This window comes from Cupressus sempervirens, chromosome 6 (genome assembly GCF_028749045.1).
Source record: "Cupressus sempervirens isolate cs-2001-9-10 chromosome 6, ASM2874904v1, whole genome shotgun sequence".
NCBI lineage: Eukaryota > Viridiplantae > Streptophyta > Pinopsida > Cupressales > Cupressaceae > Cupressus > Cupressus sempervirens.
In genome coordinates this window covers 693,735,805-693,755,062 of record NC_143123.1, presented here as the reverse complement: position 1 = coordinate 693,755,062, position 19,258 = coordinate 693,735,805, and the positions used below count along the sequence as shown (strand labels likewise).

Below are 19,258 nucleotides of genomic sequence, written 5' to 3'. Positions count from 1 at the left end.
CCACTTCGGCACCATAGACTAGGGAGTATGGAGTTGTGCCTATGGATGTACAAAAGGAAGTTCAATAGGCCCATAGAGCCGGATTTATTTGAAGGTGCCAATCACGGCCAGAATCATTGACAACTTTCTTTAGGATTTTGAGGAGGGTTTTATTAGTTGCCTCTGCCTGGCCGTTACCTTGTGGGAAATATGGGCTAGAAAAGTGGTGATGGATGTGGAGGGAAGTGCATAATTCTTCCATGTTGAGATTTTCAAAGTTACCTCCGTGGTTAGTGAAGATGGTGGATGGGATGCCGAAGTGGCAAACAATGTGGTACAAGATGAACTTGGAGACTTGAACTCCTATAGCTGAGACTAGGGGGACTGCTTCCACCCACTTAGTGAAATAGTCTGTAGCTGTTATTATCCATTTATTTCCATCAGATGAGAGAGGTGTGATAGTTCCAACTAGATCAAGGCCCCAACAAGCAAAAGGCCAAGGTGGTGCAATAGGTTGTAGATCTTGTGCTGGAGCGTGCACAATATTTGCATGCTGCTGACATGGGAGACACTTTCTGACAAAGTCACAAGAGTCTTCTTCAATGGTAGGCCAATAGTAGCCTGCTCTAAGGATTTTTTGTGCTAGGACAATACCACTCGTGTGGGCACCGCAAATTCCGGAATGTACTTCTTTTAATGCCATCGCGGCCTCATTTTCATCTAAACATCGAGAGAGGGTATCATGATAACCTCGACGATATAGGGTATTGGCTATGATAACATAGCGGGATGATTTTTGAATAAGGTTCTGGCATTGGGTGTGTGTGAGGTGAGGGGATATGATACCATAATTAAGGTAAGCGTGAATTTCATGGTACCAAGGGGATTGGGGACCAACCAAGATACAAACACGGTTTGAATCCTCATTCGCATAAGCGGGTGTGAGGAGCTGCTCAACTAAAAATTCATACTGTGTAGCTTCTTGGGGAATTTCCAAGAGTGAGCCAATAGTGGCCATGGCATCTGCTGCCTTGTTCTGCATTCGAGGCACTTGTGTAAACTGAAGCTTTGTAAAATGCTGGGTCAGCTAATCAACTAGCTCTTTGTAGGGTAATAGCTTTTCATCTTTGGTTTGATATTCATTTAAGACTTGTTTGATGATGAGTTGGGAATCACCAAAGACTTGTAACTCAGTGATATTCCATTCTGCAGCTATCTTTAATCCTACTACAAGAGCTTCATATTCTGCTATATTGTTGGTGCTAGGGAATTGTAGCTTGAAGGCTTTTGGAATGTAATCTCCTTGAGGTGTAACTAATAATATTCCTACCCCTGATCCATGAGAGGTGTATGAGCCATCAAAATAAAGCTTCCATGGGGGCTGTTCTTCAATTAGGCAGATATGCTCATTTGGAAATTCTGTGAGCAAAGGATATGCATCTACTAGAGGTGCATCAACTAGTTGATCTGCTATAGCTTGCCCTTTGATTGCCTTTCTGTCCATATACTGGATGTCAAACTCACTTAGTAGCATAACCCATTTGGCCAAACGGCCTGTAAGTGCTGTTCTGGAGAGCATATACTTGAGAGGGTCAATCTTGGAGACTAGTTGGATGGTATGACTTAGCATGTAGTGGCGAAGCTTTTGAGTTGAGAAAACAACTGCCAAACAAGCTTTTTCCATAGGAGTGTAATTGAGTTCATAACCAACTAGGGTTCTACTAATATAGTAGATGGCTCTCTCTCTGCTATAATCATCATGTTGTGCTAGAAGTGCCCCTAGGGCAGTAGGTGTTGCTGATATATACAAGATCAAGGGATGACCAAGAACTGGTGGAACCAAGATAGGGGGATTGGTGAGATACTGCTTGAGCTGATCGAAGCTGCGCTGACATAAAAGATCCCACTTGAAGTTCTCATTCTTCTTTAGCAAGTGTGAAAATGGTGTACACTTATCTGCAAGTTGGGAGATGAAGCGCCGGACAGATTGAAGTTTTCCTTGAAGAGAGCGAAGCTTTCATAGTGTCTGGGGAGGAGGCATGTCTAAGATAGCCTTGACCTTTTTGGGGTCGATCTCTATACCCCGTTTAGAAACTATGAAGCCTAGAAGCTTTCCAGATGTGACCCCAAAGACACACTTCTTGGGATTTAGCATGAGATGATATTGGGCCAACCTATCAAAGACTTTTTCCAGGTCAGCAAGATGATCCATGAAGGTGTGAGATTTGACTAGGATATCGTCCACATAATCTTCCAAAATGCTATGGATAAGATCATGGAAAATGGCTGTCATAGCTCTTTGATAGGTAGCCCCAGCACTCTTTAGGCCAAAAGGCATCATGGTGTAGCAAAAGGTTCCCCAAGGGGTAGTGAATGCTGTCTTATGCTGGTCCTCTTCTGCAATCTTGATCTGATTATACCCGAAAAATCCATCCATAAGGGATAGAATTTCATGTCCAGCTGTAAGATCTACAATCATATCTATGTTGGGCAAGGGAAAATCATCCTTTGGACAAGCTTTGTTAAGATCTCTAAAATCAGTGCAGATTCTGATGTCACCGGAAGGCTTAGTGACAGGGACCATGTTGGAGATCCATTCTGAGTAGTTGATAGGTCGGATAACCTTAGCAGCTAACATTCTTTCTAGTTTAGCTTTGACTAGTAATGCCACCTTGGGGTGCATTTTTCTAAGCTTTTGTCTGACGGGCTTGATCTTTGGATCGACTGCAAGATGATGAACTACAAGCTTTGGATCAAGTCCTGACATGTCCTGATATGACCATGCAAATCGGCCAATTTTCTCTCGTAAAACCTCAAAGAGGAGGTCAGCTTGGTCTTGTGATAGGGATGCAGCAATGTGAACAATTCTAGGGATCTCTGAAGAACCAATGTTGACTTCTCTAGTATCCTCTAATAGAATAGAAGACACCTCTGGTCGATTATCTTGAGGAGGCAATACTAAGTCCTCATGTTCTGCTTGTGGCTCTGGATTTTCTTGCTGAGGGGTTCTCTTCGCTGCCTTAGCTAGTCCCAGATTTACCTTAGTTCCAATTTTGGGTGTATCGAAACTAGGTTGGGGATTTTCTCCAAAATACCCCTTGGGATCTAGCTTGTAGATGTAGGCAGAATCTGGCTTTGTCTTCTTGTGAGGAGTTTCGGCTCCCATGAATCTTAGAAGCGCTTCCTCTGATGCAAACTCATCAATATGTATGACACTTGGTTGGTCCCAATCTATGAGTTTTGGATGAGCAAGTGGTAGGTCAATGAGATGGATGGATAGTTCTCGGAGAACAGAGTCTCCTAGGAAGATTTGGTCTGGGATATTGTCGTAGGCTCTCTTTTCAACTTCCTCAGGAATGTCTTCAATTTTGACAAGGTTGCGGTGGATGTTTGAAAAAGCGTGACCATTCTCGTTGGTGCCCCCAGTTGTGGGTATGCCAAATCCAAGGCCTGACTTTATTTTCCAATCATGTGCTTCAATGGGACATTGCATGCCCCTTTCTTCTGGTCCTAGTCCACCTCCTTGATAGTTCCATTTTTCAGTGACGAGCTTATGTTGTTGGGGATACTTCTGGCTGAAGTGATCAAGGCGTGCTTGATTTCTTGGAGGTGCATCCTTATGTAGCCAATTGTTGATATCTGGAGTGAGCTCCTCATGAAGAGGGGTTTTTGAGGACACAAAGGTGGTTGGGCCAAACTGTTTGTATCAAGGAGGTGGAATCTCCTTAGCTTTGTGATATGTTGGCCGTCCATGGGTATGTGGATCAAGTGGGATGGCTCCGACAGCAAATGCATCTGATAGACTATATTCTCCACAACCTTTGTTGTTGATCTTTATAGTAGATAGGGTGGAGGAAAGGATGGTTTCTGCGTCATTACAAGTGTGGGATGAGCTAGCGATGGCTGTGCCGATGTCTATTCCAGGGAAATGGTTTGTATATGAAGCTTCAACTGCATTGCAGTAAGCAAAGGGTTCTAGATCGGCATAGATGGTTACCTCAGTGCCCTGATGCGGAAATTTGATGCACTGATGGTAGGTGGATGGAACGGCCTTCATAGCATGAATCCATGGGCGACCGAGGAGGATGTTAAATGGTAGGTTTAGATCAACAACATGGCAAACTATCTCTTGAATGACTGGCCCAACCTTGATTGGTAGTAAAATAGTCCCTTCTATGGTCCTTTCCAAGTTGTCATAAGCTTTGATGGTGATAACCTCACTGATCATATCTTCCTCAGTATACCCAACTTGTTTTATAAATTTTAGGGTGCAAATGTTCAAGGCTGATCCATTATCTATCATTACTCTTTTCACGGCAAAATTGGATACCATGATGGCTATGCAAAGTGGAAGGGTGTGATCTGGCTCAATCGCGGGTATGTCGGTGGGTTTGAAAGATAGGGCACATGAGGATGAAAGGTTTCCAACAAGATTACGAAAATCAGTAGCATTGATATCAGAAGGGACACGGGTTCTATGAGAGCACTGTCAAGGATGTCTTTGTACACAGGACTAGTGCGGAGAAGGTCTAAAATGGATATTTGGGCTGGCATGTTCCCAAGGTGTTCCAAGATATTGTACCGGCTTTTTGATGGAGCTGATGGTGTTGATGAAACTGGTGGGCCTGCGATGTTAAATCGTGCTCTTTGAGTGGTGACCGCACACTCATTGTTTGGTCCTCAGATATTGATAACATTGACAGAAGGCTCTTTCTCAGATATACAACCTATAAGGCTACCATAGTCTATATAGGATGAAGTGTGGTCATTGTTCTTCCCATGCTATTGGTTTGGCTGGCGGTTGTTGGTGTTGTTTTGGATAGGTTCTTTTCCAAGATTTTGGTTGTTGTGTGGAGGAAAAGCATTTTGATAAATCTGTAAGCCTGCATTGGGAGAGGTTTGGGCACCAACAGTGATTTCCTTCTGATCTATGGGGTCTTGCACATAGTCTTTCAGTTTCATGCATCTGAGGGTGGTGTGACCATTTACCCTATGGAACTTGCAATACTCATTGTCCTTGTACCATGCAGCTTTGGATTGGCTTGGATCAATTTGCTGGGTAGGAGGAAATTTGATGAGGTTTTCCTTAGCCAATTTCTCAAAAATAACATCCAATGGCTCACCAAGGGGTGTATAGTTTCTAGGTGCAGGTTGGAATCTGGGCTTTTGCCCTGCAGCTACATTGATGGCATTAGCTTGATTGTTAGACCCTTGAAAGTTGGGTCTTGTATTGTGGTTTTGATAGCTTTGGTTATTTCATTGTTGGTAATTGGTAGCTTGTTGGTTGCTTGTTTGATATGGTGGGTTAAACTGGTTTTGAGAAGGACCAACGATATTCACATGTCTGGTGTCAGTAACCCCATCTGTTGCAACATGCTTGTTTTTGTTCCAATACCTAGACTTGTCATTGGAATGTGATTGATTTTGGTTGGCCTCTTTGTAAATCTTTACCACACCATCTTTGATGAGTCCTTGCTCAAGAATCATTCCTTTCTCTTTGATATCCTTATAGGTCTGCAAAAAGTTCATGGTCATGTGGTGAGCCAAGCTAGGATGTGCATTATCAATAAACATTTTCACCACATGGTGTTCTGGCAAGGTGCAGGATATGCAGGTGGTAAGAGTTTTCCATCTTTGCAAGTATTCGGCAAGGCTTTCTCCACCTTTTTGCTTGGTGTGGACAAGATCAACTATTGATAGCTTTGTTTCAACAAGATGGGCATATTGGGCTACAAATGCCTCAGATAATTCAGCAAAGTTTTTAATTGTGCCATAGGGGATTCTATAAAACCATTCAAGAGCTGGTCTAGCCAAGCTTTTGGGAAAAAGGTGCAAGAGGAAGACATCATTGTATGCCACGTCCTGGCAATGCATGTAAAATTCTTTGATATGTGTGACAGGATCTCCTTTTCCTCTGAATTGGTCAAATTTAGGTACCTCAAAGTGTTTGGGAAATGGTGTCGTGGTAATGGCTCTGTCAAATGGGTAAGGACACACATTCTCAAACTTGAATGTCTTTGGATCATTCCCTTCTTGGATGGCTTTCAGAGCTGTCTTCATTTGCTCCCACTCTAAATTGATAGGTGATGGTTGGGGTGCCCCCAATGTAGGAGTTCCTTGAGGTAGGTATGTGCTGGATGGGGCCACTGAATATGGATGGCTGTGAGGGATTTGCTGATAGGGATTGTACATTGTTTGGGCAGCTGCATGGTGGATGATGGGTTGTTGAGGGGGAGGTGGCGCATATTGCTGCATGTGCTGCGAGGCTTACTGTTGATATGGGATTTGAGGTTGGGATTGAGGAACATAAGCTGGCTGTGGGATAAATGGATTGCTTTGTGGAGGTAAGGTATAATATGGTTGTGAGGCTTGGGGAAAGGATCGGAGGGCTTGTGGGGTTTGACCAATATATGTGGGTTGTGCCCCCATTTGGGATGGTATCTGCAAATAATTGGTGGTTGGTTGGGGCGGTGGATTACCTCCTAGAAGTGGCATTGAAAAGTAGTTGGTAATTGGAGGTAATGGATTAGTTGGTGGTAGAGGTGGTGGGAATTGAAAGTTTGGGAATGGAACTGATGGGGTTTGATAGCTTTGTGGCTAGATTTGGAAGCTTGGTAGAGTGGTGGCGGGAGCTGGGGTCACTTGGGAGCTTGGTAGAAGATTGGTAGTAGCTTGTGGGATTTGATAGCTTTGTGGGGTGACGGTAGTAGCTTGTGGATTTGTGGCTGGTGGTATTGAGCTCCCAAGACCTAATGGAAATGATGGGATTGTGTTCTGGGCTGCAGTGAACAAGCTGGGGGTGATGAAAGGTTGATTACTTGGCCCCATGGGTGACATCCCTGTTGTATATTGTTGAGGTTGGCCAAATATGCTAGCACTGATTTGGGAGATGGGTGGATTTGGAAGGTTGGGTTGGGGAGTAGCAGCAGAAATAGTGAAGGGGGTGAATGGTGAGCTGTTTTGGGTAAAGGGGGTTTGGAGCAAAGAGGTATGAACTAAGGATGGAGTGGTGGTGGCTGGGTTGGCTTGCGGCATAGAGATTTCAACTTGGGTGGATGATGGTATGTTTGGGTCTGTTGGGTCATATGGATTGGCTGGAGGCTCTTCTTTTGGAATATATTGAGGATAATTTGGATCATAAGAGCCTATGGGTGGTGGCAACTGCCCAAACAACGGGTGAGATGGATCTGATAATGGAGGGGGTCTTCCAAATTCAAAGGTTCCTACATTGTCCCTTCGAAAATTAGCCATGATTGTCTCTTTGTTTTTGTCTATAATGGCGTTTACCAATACTGCATTTCCTGGTTGGTTCATGAAAGCTTCAATGTCAGTAGGTGATGGCATAGCTTTCTTTGGGCTGAAGGATGGTTGAGTGCTCAAGGGGGGTGAGGCTGTTCGATCCAAATGATAGGGCTCCATTGTTTCTTTCTTCTTGGCTAAGCGAGTGACGGGTGGCATGAAAAATGCTCCTAGGGATGAGATGCAATAATGCTGATGGATGCAAAAGAGGGAAGGCTTTTCTATGCAAATGATTTCCTAGGTCGAGGCAAAGCTATATGACAAAACCTAAGGAGGATTGGGTTGGGGATTCTAACTTCAAAGATATGTTGTCAAAGCACAAAAGGTTTGCTTTCCTATGTGCAATCTTGGTGGTGATTGTGTCAACTTAAGGATAGACTGATGATCCTTTAGGAAGAACACGAGATTGACCACTTGCGAATCCCAACCTTTAGCTCAAGGTGATGAGGGATAACAAGTGACAAAGCTAGATTACCCTAGACAAAGCTCTGTCAAAGGGATAACCTTGGTGAGATTGGTGGATTTGGAAGATTTTAGGAATGGCAAACTTTTAGCAAGGTGACAACAATTTTGAAATCTTAGATATGCAGATTTTTGATTACTGGCTAGATGGTATGATTCTAAATGAGATGGATGAGCTAATAATGCTTAAGGGGATAACTTAAGATGGCTGGCTTTTCTACAAAGATGACTCTAGAGTGAAGCTTATCCAAGAAGATGTGGAGAAACAAGGGTGTCTAATCATAGAAATCATGCCTAGTTGGTAAGGCAAAAGCAGGATTAACTCCTGGATGTTGGCTAAATTTGATGGTGCACTCTAACCAGGCCTCTTGAAGTGCTTCGTCGGTAGCTTTTTCCTCTACTTTGTGGAGTTGGCAATTCGTGGGCTTGGTGTTATTTCTTTTCTCTTGGCTGAAAGTTCTTGGTATGCTAGAGATGGCTTGAGTTTGACCTTGTGAAACTTCTATTTGGGTTTGGGTTGTTTCGACATAAATTCCTTAATTTGCTTGACTTTGGAAAAAATCTCAGTTGTTTTGCTTCAACTTGTTCAACTTCCAAAATAAGCAGTGACTACGCTAAGTGTGCCCTAAGCTAGGATTGACCAAGTTTGGCAAACATTCATTCAACAAGAAAAATAAAAACAAGCAATAGATAGGAACACCCAGATAGAAGTTTGTGGTTCTCAGAATGTGATACTTGCACCAAGGAGTGTGTATGTTCTACAAATGTTTCGATCAGTCACTCCAAACACATTAACATCCTAGATGGTTTTCTGCAAGGCTGACAATTGGTTTAGCTAGGGATTCCTTGATATATGCAAGGTATGTGAGGCCCAAATCCGTAGATGAGACCAAAAGGATGTCACACAGCTGAGAGGAGCAGTAACCCACTTCTCCACTTTCACTTCTCAAGGGTATAAAGTTCCTTGAGGCTTAGCCTGAATGACAAAATCTTGATCCCAAGAGAGGTGTCTTTCGATTCACCTCCTGATTCTTATACTCCGCCGGAACGCTGGAGTTGAGGTTGTCCAAGAGGTGATGAAATCCCCAAGTAGGCCTCCTAAAAAAGAAACAAGGTTTTGGATCCTAATCTTATGCACCCAAGATGGCCTCGAAAGACGACAAGGGGAGAGAAGACTTGGATGACCTTGGGCTAAAAAACATGCTTGTTCTTTTACCAACTGACTCTTATGTGTGCTAATCTAGACTTTGCAAGCACTCATGTTTAAGATACAATGTTCAATTTCAACTTGAAGCGCCAACAAAAGTAAATGGATCGAAGAATGCAAACAATAAGAAGAGTTAGGGTCAACAAAAGCAAACTCGCGCGCCCGGAGGCCCTCCACATCAAGTATCGATTAATTTTCTTTAAGGCATTTAAGATTGAGTGTGAGTTTGTTTTAAGCCCAAAACAAAAGTGTGTGAGATTCGATTTCAAGCGCGCACCCGGAGGCTCTCCACGTCAGTTGTTGTTCAATTTTAGTGCCCAAACTTGAAGTGTGATCGATTTAATCTAGAGTTTTGGCCATTTAAGAATTTTGATAAAGTTAAAGCAAACGTTCAAAGACCAAGTGAGTGAGTTAGATTGTGGAACATTTAACACCTTTTTCAAGTAGACCCATCCCCATAAATGGTGCTGAGATTGCAACCAATGGTTAATATTTGATGGGTGATTAGAAAAGAGGTGAGTCCAAGGAACTACTCAAATTGATTTTTGTAAATTTGTATTTTAACTTAACAAAGTTTCTTAAATGTCCAAAAATCAACCTTTACCTAGATTGCATGTGAAAAAGAGATTTGTTTTGTTCAATTTTAGAAGCTCCAAATGAAGTGTTTGATATTGTAATGTTTAATTGATCCTTGGCATTCAAGATTGGATTTTTTGTTTTAAGCATGCATTTCAAGGAAAGTTGATTTTAATCCATGACATTCAAGAGTGTGTTTTGAGCAACATTCATTCAATGAAAAATGTGTTTAACCATTCAAGTTCATTTTTTTAGCAACATGCATTCAAAGACCAATGGTTAAACATTCAAGTTCATTTTTTAGCAACATGAAAACCTGCAAGAAACATGGTTAGTGGTTCCATATGTGCTCCAACCTGCAATGAGACAAAAAAAAAGCAATTTAGTTAGTTAGCCAAAATCTTCAAAAATGAGAGCTTAACTATGGGAAAATTTTTTAAAACTTTTTTTGCTATTTTTTCTACGTGTAAAAATGCTTAAAATGGTCTAAATCCTACGGAACCACTAAAAGTCAAATAAAGATACACTAGTATTCGAAGAAATAAAGATACAAAGTGCTACAAATTTTAACTTTTTTTGCTATTTTTTTTTTAAGATATAAAGTGCAGAAATAAAGATATGCTGGTATTCGAAGATGACAGAACAAATTTTGCGGCACAAAAAATAGGTGACAAGCAGAGACTCCGATTTGCGCAAATGCGGATTTTCGCAGAGGACGATTTCGCAGACGCAGATTTTCGCAGATGTCGATTTGCGCAGACGCGGATTTTTGCAGACATCGATTTTCACAGACGCAGATTTTCACAGATGTTGATTTGCGCAGACGCGGATTTTTGCAGACGTCGATTTTTGCAGACGCGGATTTTCGCAGACAGAACAGGTTGCAGATGCCAAAACTGCGCCAAAAAAGCTGAAAAATGCGAATTTTTTTTTTAGATGGTATTTCTTCTTCCTAAGTGCGTTCTTTAACTTGCAAAAACAAGCAAAACACCCTCACAACACACTCAAACAACAACAAACATTAGATGGTTAGAAAAATGACATATAGATGAAAATAGATAATTAAATGACCCATAGTGGGGTCCCACCGGGCGTGCCAAAATGTAGAACAAGAATTAGTATGCAAAGAACATTAACAAATAAAGTAAACATTCACAAACCAAAAAATAAATCCACATATATGCTTAGACAAAGAAAGAAAATAAGAAGTGCAAACCTCACAAGAAAAAGCACTCCATGCTTTCTTGATTCTGTAGATGTGTCCTTTTGCTGTGGATGTATGCTCAAGATGCTCAAAAGCTGCTTCAATGGAGATGGGTAATGGAAAATTGGTAGCTTTGTGAGCTCTCAATTTGGCATTATAAGGGTATGGTTGATGGCTTTGGTTCTCAAAATAGCATGGTAACTTTAGCTCAAAGATTGTTGATGAAATGGCTTGGGATGGGATTCAATTTATAGGCTAAGGGGTAGAGGGATGGAGGGCTTAGATGCAAGGATGGATGAAGGCTTAAGGAGGGCTAGGATGCACTCAAAGGAGAGCACATGGATTGTGCTTGTTTAGCACCAATGGGAAGGTGACACTTGTCACAAGGAGGATGAGTGTGAGAGGGTAGGGTAAAGGGTTGGTTAAAGGCATGATGAGTGGGGTTGAGTATGTAAGAGAGGTGTAAGAGGAATGAGTGTGGAAGAGGGAAGAGTGTGGAAGATGGATGTAAGAGTCATGAGTGGGCTTGTAAGAGTCTTTTATGGTTTGTAAGAGCACTCATGACTTAGTGGTTGGGATTTTTGAGGGGAGACTTTGGTTTGGATTAGGAAAGTCTTAAACTTGTTTAAGGAATGTGACAACATTAGGGGGTGGATTAGGCTTGGGTTTAGGATTAGATTAGGAATGTTAGAGATGTGCAAGTGGATGGCACTAATGATGGTGGGTGAGTTAGTGGCTAAGCTTGGTTAGTATGGGTGGATGGGGTGGATTAGGCTAAATGGAGGATTAGAGATAGGTTAGGGTTTTTTGAATTTGAGGATTTCATTTATCAAATAGATTTATTTAATAAATGGGGATTTTTGGAATTAGATAGAAGAATAGGATTTAATTGATAAATAATAGATTATTTGATTTATCAATTAGGACTATAGATGATTAATTAAATTAATCAACTAGGGATGGCAAAGGATTAATTAAATAAGAATTTAATTAATGATGCCTTTAGAGATGGCTAAATTAGATTACCAAAGCAGTGTAATCAAATTTTGGTGTCTACAGCTTGATGCTGCTCTAACCAGTCCATACCCAAAACTATGTCATACGATCCTAAAGGTATAACCCTAAAGTTCGTAGAAGTAGAAAATGGTTTCATTTTAATCTTACAATCAGGAGCCACTATATCAGTGTTCACCCTAGAACCTGATGCTAACTCCACTTGCCATCTATTCCTTGCCTTAACGACATGAATTCCACTATATGCAACTAAAGTAGAAGAAATAAATGAATCTGTAGCTCCAGAGTCAAATAAAATAGATACTTTCATACCTTGGATATTACCCTGAGCTTCAATAACCGTGTTCTGATGTTCTACTTGCTTCTAATCCAAGGTAGCAAAAATATGGTGGTTTCTGGCAGACTCACCAACTATCACTTCAGACCTAGCTAGCTTAGGTCCAACCTTTGGCCTATCCCAATTAGGGCACTAAGATTGGTAATGACCTATCTGACCACAATGATAACACTCAATAGATTTCCGAAATCCCATATTCTGACCAAAAAGGTTAGGAGATGGGTTATTACTCTGCACACTAAGAGGTGGTTTTGATGATTTAGGCTATTTTGAACCCTTGGAATTCTTACCAAATTTTCTCTTCTTGAATTTTCCACCTAAAAATCTTGATTTTGAACTACCCTATAGAGGCTTTTGATTCCTACTGACATCCAGAGTAGGTGGATTCATGCTGGTTTTGTATGAAGTCCCATGATACTTAGACTTCATCTCAATCAGCTTTGCTCATTCCGAAGCTTCCTGCATAGACACAGGTCTGAAAGTTCTCACTTCCTCCTCAATCTTGGGCATAAGCCCCCTGATGAAATGCTGAATCATGGCTTTATCATTTTCTGCCCAACCAGAAAACTTCTTGAGCTCGTAGAATCTATGTTCATAAGCTTCCACTGTAGAGCCAGACTGCATAATCTGAAAGAACTCCTCTGCACGAGGCTGACACCAATATTTTGACATAAACCTCTCCTTGAATCGCTCTACAAAGAGCTCCCAAGTAACTAAAGAGATATCAATGCCCAGCTTCTCCAGCTCCTGCTCCCACCACAAGGAACCAAATCCTCTCAAATGCATAACCATCCATCTTACCTTCACATTACTCAAGTAATGATGTAAGATAAAGCATCACTCAATGTTCAGTAGCCAAGCTTCTGTCGCTGTACCCTGTTTCATACTGTAGAATAATGGCTCGTTCATCTTGGAAAGATCCTTGAGCTAAGCTCTTGCCACTGGATTTTCCTCGATAGGAAGGTTAATTCCCTGCACCAGAGGTACTCGTACCTTTGCACCCCCACCAATAATCTAGTTATTAGTCTCAATATTATTGAGACATTCCAGTATCTATTGAAGTACCATAGCTTGATTTGCCTAGTTCTCTAGATTGTTTCCAATCCCAGCATTCTGATCAAACTGATCATCCCCAACATTTACTTGGTGCCCAGGACCTCTACCAGGACCCCTGCCTCTACCTCTGCCTCTGCCAGCAAGGTTATCTTTAGGAACACCGCGACCTCGAGTTCCGCTAGTGATGGGAGGCATGGTAACAACCTAAAACAATTAATTGTTAATAATGTAATGAAGACGAGAAAAACCCTAAAACCCAAGAGTCCTAGTTTATCTAAAACTGGGCTCTGATACCAAATGTAATGCTCACCCAAGCATTAATAAGAAAATAATGAAACAAAACTAGAAAGAAAAACACAACAATTTTATTTATTTTTTATTACTCAACATAATATATGTGTCCATACATTGATCTATCCACACTCAAAGCGAAAACTTCATAATAATAAAGAATTCCATCTACACACATCTCTATAGAAACATAGATACATATGGAATTCAAAATAAGAATGAGATACATATTCATCCTTTTAAATATATTATCAAGTTTCCTCCGAGTGTTCTTCAACAAATAGCTTTTTGAATAAAGTAAACTTCAACAGTAATCCTTAGATACCTATTAGCCATTACAAAGCACCTGAAAGTAATCATATAAAAGAATGCAACACAAAACAAGAGGGTTCAGTACACACTGAATCAAATGAATAATCCACCTGCATACATGATAAAAATCATATATAAATCCAGAATGTAGATATCTAATTCACATGACAGAGTACAGTTCAGTAATTAACATGCATGAATTAAATAGCTACTTAACAATGCACAATTAAACGCACACTAAGAATAACCTCTAAATGAATCATACATATACTGAGGTGTCATCACTATAGTGCTATGGTTCTGCATCCAAGTTATGATATGCTCATAGTCAACACATAGCGGAATTCTCTATAAACTCATCAAACAATGTAATAGAGTATTTTCCCTGTTCTCCGTACTCAACCATTTAGGTTCAAGTCTTAGGTAAGGCCATTTATCTTTACTTATAAATTTAACGCACCCAGTTTATTTTAATGTTTTCACTGAATTAAATACTGAATAGGATTAACCATATTCAGCCACCTCGACATATGCTCATCACAACTATTCTTAAAATACACATCAAACAAATATTCTTAGAATGCACATGCAATATGATACCACATTCCTCATCTAGTTAAAACTCATCTTCTTCTGTCATCCTCAAAAGTATTTCTTAAGTCACTATATCAATAAGAATAAGAATATAACATTAAGAACTTAGTAGTTTAGCCAAACTGTAACTCCAGTTTAATGAAATTACAAATCTTAACACTATACTTTACCCCTACTGACATAACAATCTAAACATTCCCTTCGAACTAACAAAGATAATAAGACCAAAATACATATGATATTCTTACTGTAAACATGAAATCTACATCAATATGTATCATACAACTTAAGAAATACTGAACTTTATTTCTTTTCAAAAATTATAAAATCACATTGAAATACTTCCTACAATTGTTTTCATTACCAATAATTTTTTTTTTAATAAATTCCAACAACAATCAATTCAGAAAACATTAACTACAACAATAACAAATTTGATTAATACACTTTTAAAGAAGTACCATCAAATTAGATTTCCAATCAAGTTAATTACTCAAATGAACATAGTAAACAACATTTCAAAATGTTTTCTTCCTTTTTGTTTGAACTATAATAGTTAACATTTGATTTATGCCATTCCATGATTCCGTTAACCTCCTAGCCTAATTCATTTTTAGACTTCAAAGTATATTTTTAAACAGCAAAGAATACTTTAACTTCTAATACTTTTAGGTTCTAAAATCATATTAAATTTTCAATTTATATGATGAACCAATTTTAATGTTTTCAATACCCAAACAAAAACCAAACTGAAGCCAGAATAAAATGTTTCTTTTAGGATACACGACAACTGTTTGATATATTGCCTACGTTCTTGTTCATCAATATATTAGTCTTCAAAGTTTTGTTTAGACATTTCAATCTACTAAATCTTGTATATCATTCTTTTAAATCTTCTATGTTTTAACCATCAAATTCCATACTAACTCAAACAAAACTCAAACCACAAACTCAAATTTTAATCCTCATTGCAACCGTGTCTTGCAATGTCTGCTATTTGCATGACAAAATGTTGATAACACTCACAGAGATTTAAAACTACAAACCCGTATTCCTTTTAAAATATCCTCTGGTCAAAATACGTTTGAACATTCACATTGAGTAAATAGAACCCGTAACAAACCACAAACCCATATCACCACTCAAGTCTGGATGTACACAGAGTTTCACATTTAGCTGCCGAGCCCTGCATACACCCACGCTTGGGTGATGATACCAATCTGCACCATAACCTCCAAACCTTAAACATAAAATTTTTTCTCTTTACAAACAAAATAACATGAAATTGAGAAGGATAGGGTTAAGAAAGGCCCCCTACTCGAATCTAAAGACAACAATGCTCTGCGATGAAGCTCCCAGCTCAAAGCCCACGAAGCCAACACTAATCTTGCTACAGTAGTAGAGATACACCAACGAAAACTAGAAACCCAAAATAACAAACAAACTTCGATAAAAAAAAAAAACTTCCCATCATAACTACATAAAATAGAATTTCATTCCAATTGAAAGCCCCAAACATGCCGAAGCTCCAGTTACTCATCACAAGTGTAATGTTTTCCCCAAGCAACAATAGCCCTGAATTCAGCATTGCTTCCACAAAAACTCCAACTATACAGAATGGCCGACCAAATTCAATGCCACTATGAGCTTCATAAAAGCTTTCATTAAATTATCCATAACTTAGCACAGAATTGGCATTACTTCAGCCACGATCACTGCCATTTGGCATGGTCAAAATAGATAATATCGCATGCAAAGCCCATTAGGGTTTTTTAAGAATTCAAACCAAAATGTTAATAACAATACTTAAACAAAATACATGATATTGACTTTAGGGTAGTTTGCCCTTGAATTAATTCAAAATATTATATACTATGTTAACAAACAATTTAGGATTTCTTAGATTATTTAAAGTAAATAACCTCATTCCTTACCCTATGTCATAACAGAAATATCATTAAGACCAAAGTAATCATATTAAAATCTAGACATAACAAAATGTTCAGACATAAACACATGTCCAAAAGACATATAAAACCCAAGTTCATCAGATCACAGGAACATATCATCTGAAAGGTTCTTAAAACAAAAAAATCCTAAAATACAGTAAACCAAGTAGCGGTCAGGCGTGACAAAGAGATTAAAGATTACAAAGAGATCAATCCTTATAAAAGGAGATCAAAACCTAAAATGGGTAACCTAAAAGTTACAAATGGTAACCTAAAGGTAAAATCTATTTAATAATTACTTATTAATTATTAAATAGAGAAAGCTAAAAATGCAAAAAGTGAAATCTTAAGAAGGGAGAAAAAGGTAATTTAATAAATTAAATTAAATTAACCTTTTTCTCTAACATCCCCCTTAAGATTTTACAAACAATGTAGAAAGAGCAAGGCAAGTACAATGCAATGCTCAAAGCAAAATTGGGTCCTAGCAACAAGGTCTGATGAGGTAACCAATCACAACAAAATCTCTATGAAATAGAGAAATAGAGAAAACCTAGAGGGAAAAGCTATACTCTAAAAAGAGATAGTTGAAAACCTAGTGAAGGACTATAGAAGCTTCCAACTAGGGTAATGTTCTAGAAAATAGGAACAAAGAATGATCATGAAGAAAACCATTGAAGAATGAAGAAGCCACAAACTCTGTCAAAAGGAAATTACTGATCTATAGAACCTCCTCTGAAATAGAACTTGACCAGGTAGAGAAGACTATAATTTGCATCAAATTAGGAGACAAACAAAGGCAAACAACTAAACTCAAAAATATAGATGGCATGAAAAACTAAACCTTGCAGAGCTGATCAATCAAACCGAGGAAGGCTACAATCAAAGTAGGAAGCAAAAGAAGAGTGTCAATATGGTAGATGATCCATCTCACCAAAATGCATAGGTATCCAACCACTACAATCGCCTAGTACATAGGATCAACTATTGAATACATAGCTCATTCCAATGAACCAAGGAAGTAGTAGAAACAATAGAAGAACCCCGCTAATGAAAAGAAGGGTGAGGTGACAAGTAGCTAAGAAAGTGGGCCAAAAATCTCCTACAAAATAGAGAGAACCAAGAACAAGAGTGAGAAAGAGGTATAGACACCTATAAAGGCACATGTCATCGACACGTCATGGGGCTAATATTGTGGAAGGGACACTCACTTGACAAAGGAAGAGGACACTAAAAGGAAAAAAACTATCCCTCATGGCACTTTATAATGTAGTGTGAGTACAACAAATCACAATGATGAAAAAGATCCCGAAAAGCAAGAAGTGGCACTTTATCTTAGTGCATTTGCATAAAAATGCTTACAAATGATAGATTAGCAATGATCAAAAATGACAAAGAGCTAATACAATAGATAGTATAGTCAAAAAGAGGAGAGCTCATGCCATGAAAATGATCCCTAGACTTGAAACAACCAAAATATCCACCATCGTACAAGAAAGCCAAAAATATGATAGAAAGAGCATGGAGTAGAATCTAGAAGAAATTATAACATTTCTGAAAAGTAGACAGACCTAGCTTTCCAAAAATATAATGTTTTCAAAAAATGAAGTTGTGAAGCTCAAGATATGCCCTTTGGAGTGAAAAGCTAAATATCTAGCTTTGACTACCAAAACAAGCAACCAAATTGCATCAAAACCAAAAAAATCCTACACCACTATCTTCATCTCAAAACCAACTTTTTAGTGTTTCTTTCAAATTGAAAAAATATGTCTGTATGTTCAAGGTATAGAGAAAAAACTAGCAAGGGCCCTAGAAATGCATAATTTTTTTTTTTAATTAAAAAATAATTTTTAAATTTTTAAAACCCCACACCTTTGGTAGAGTGATGGATGGGTAGCAGGTTGAGTGGTGGTCTGCTACAGAGTGGGGCCACTACAGCAAAGCCATTGTGAAGCTGTTGGGCGGGCCATTAAGTGGTGATCGCCAGTAGTAAACACAACAGTGACCATAGTGATTAGTTAACTGTTGTGGGTTAAAAACCTGCAAAATAATTATTTTTGCAATTTTCTTGATTTTTGGCATCTCAAACTACGTGTATAGGTTGTACAACCCTATCGAGCAATTTATTTTTGCCTCCCATATCAACATTGTCCAAAATGGACAAACATTAAATGGAAATATGGGTTTTGACGCCTTTTGGATCCATTTGTGAAGTCTGTTTGGCCTCAAACTACTCCAAAAATTAGTAAGCCTCTATTTCCTCAGGAAATACCTAATAAACTCTAGATCTGATCTGTCAAACCCTTGTTTTCCATTTTTCTCCAAATACTGAACAAGCTACAACAGATTTGGCTTTGATACCATGTAGGATTTGAGAAAATATGCAAATTAAATCCACAAAGCCCTCGAATACCTACATGTAGAAAACCATTTATAGAAAAGAAAAAGACAAGAAGAGGTAAGGGTTTGCTTTGAAAACACGCAAATTGTATATTCAGATGAAGAAGAGATTAAAGATCACAAAGAGATCAATCCTTATAAAAGGAGATCAAAACTCAAAAAAGGTAACCTAAAAGTTAAAAATGGTAACCTAAAGGTAAAAGCTATTTAATAAAACTAATTAATTATTAAATAGACAAAGCTAAAAAAATGCATAAAGAAAAATCTTAAGAAGGGAAAAAAAGGTAATTTAATAAATGAAATTAAATTAACCTTTTTCTCTAACAACATTTACATGTCAATCTTCTCTATATTGTTTTCCTCTTTTGTAAATCTTTGTTAGCCATTCATTTATATCCTCGACTTTATTTCTTGAGGATATGGCCCATGCAACAAGTACACCAACTTCTTGTTCATCAAATACAGGCAAGGTATAAAGTTGATACTACACATGAACAAATCAATGATAAATTAATATTTTTGACAAATAAGACTAATGACTAAATTAAATTTTTAAATTAAAATTAGAAATTTTCTACTTA

At 38.7% G+C, this 19,258-nt stretch overlaps 1 long non-coding RNA gene across 1 annotated transcript; it reads right to left on the bottom strand.

Annotated features, from left to right (window-relative positions):
- Positions 1-15,265: 15,265 nt before the first annotated feature.
- Positions 15,266-15,833, bottom strand: LOC149554097 (uncharacterized). Its single transcript, XR_016353436.1, has 2 exons — positions 15,650-15,833; positions 15,266-15,551 (listed from the first exon to the last, which is right to left on the bottom strand). It is a non-coding gene; the product is annotated as an uncharacterized LOC149554097 (long non-coding RNA).
- Between the last annotated feature and the right edge of the window lie 3,425 nt (positions 15,834-19,258).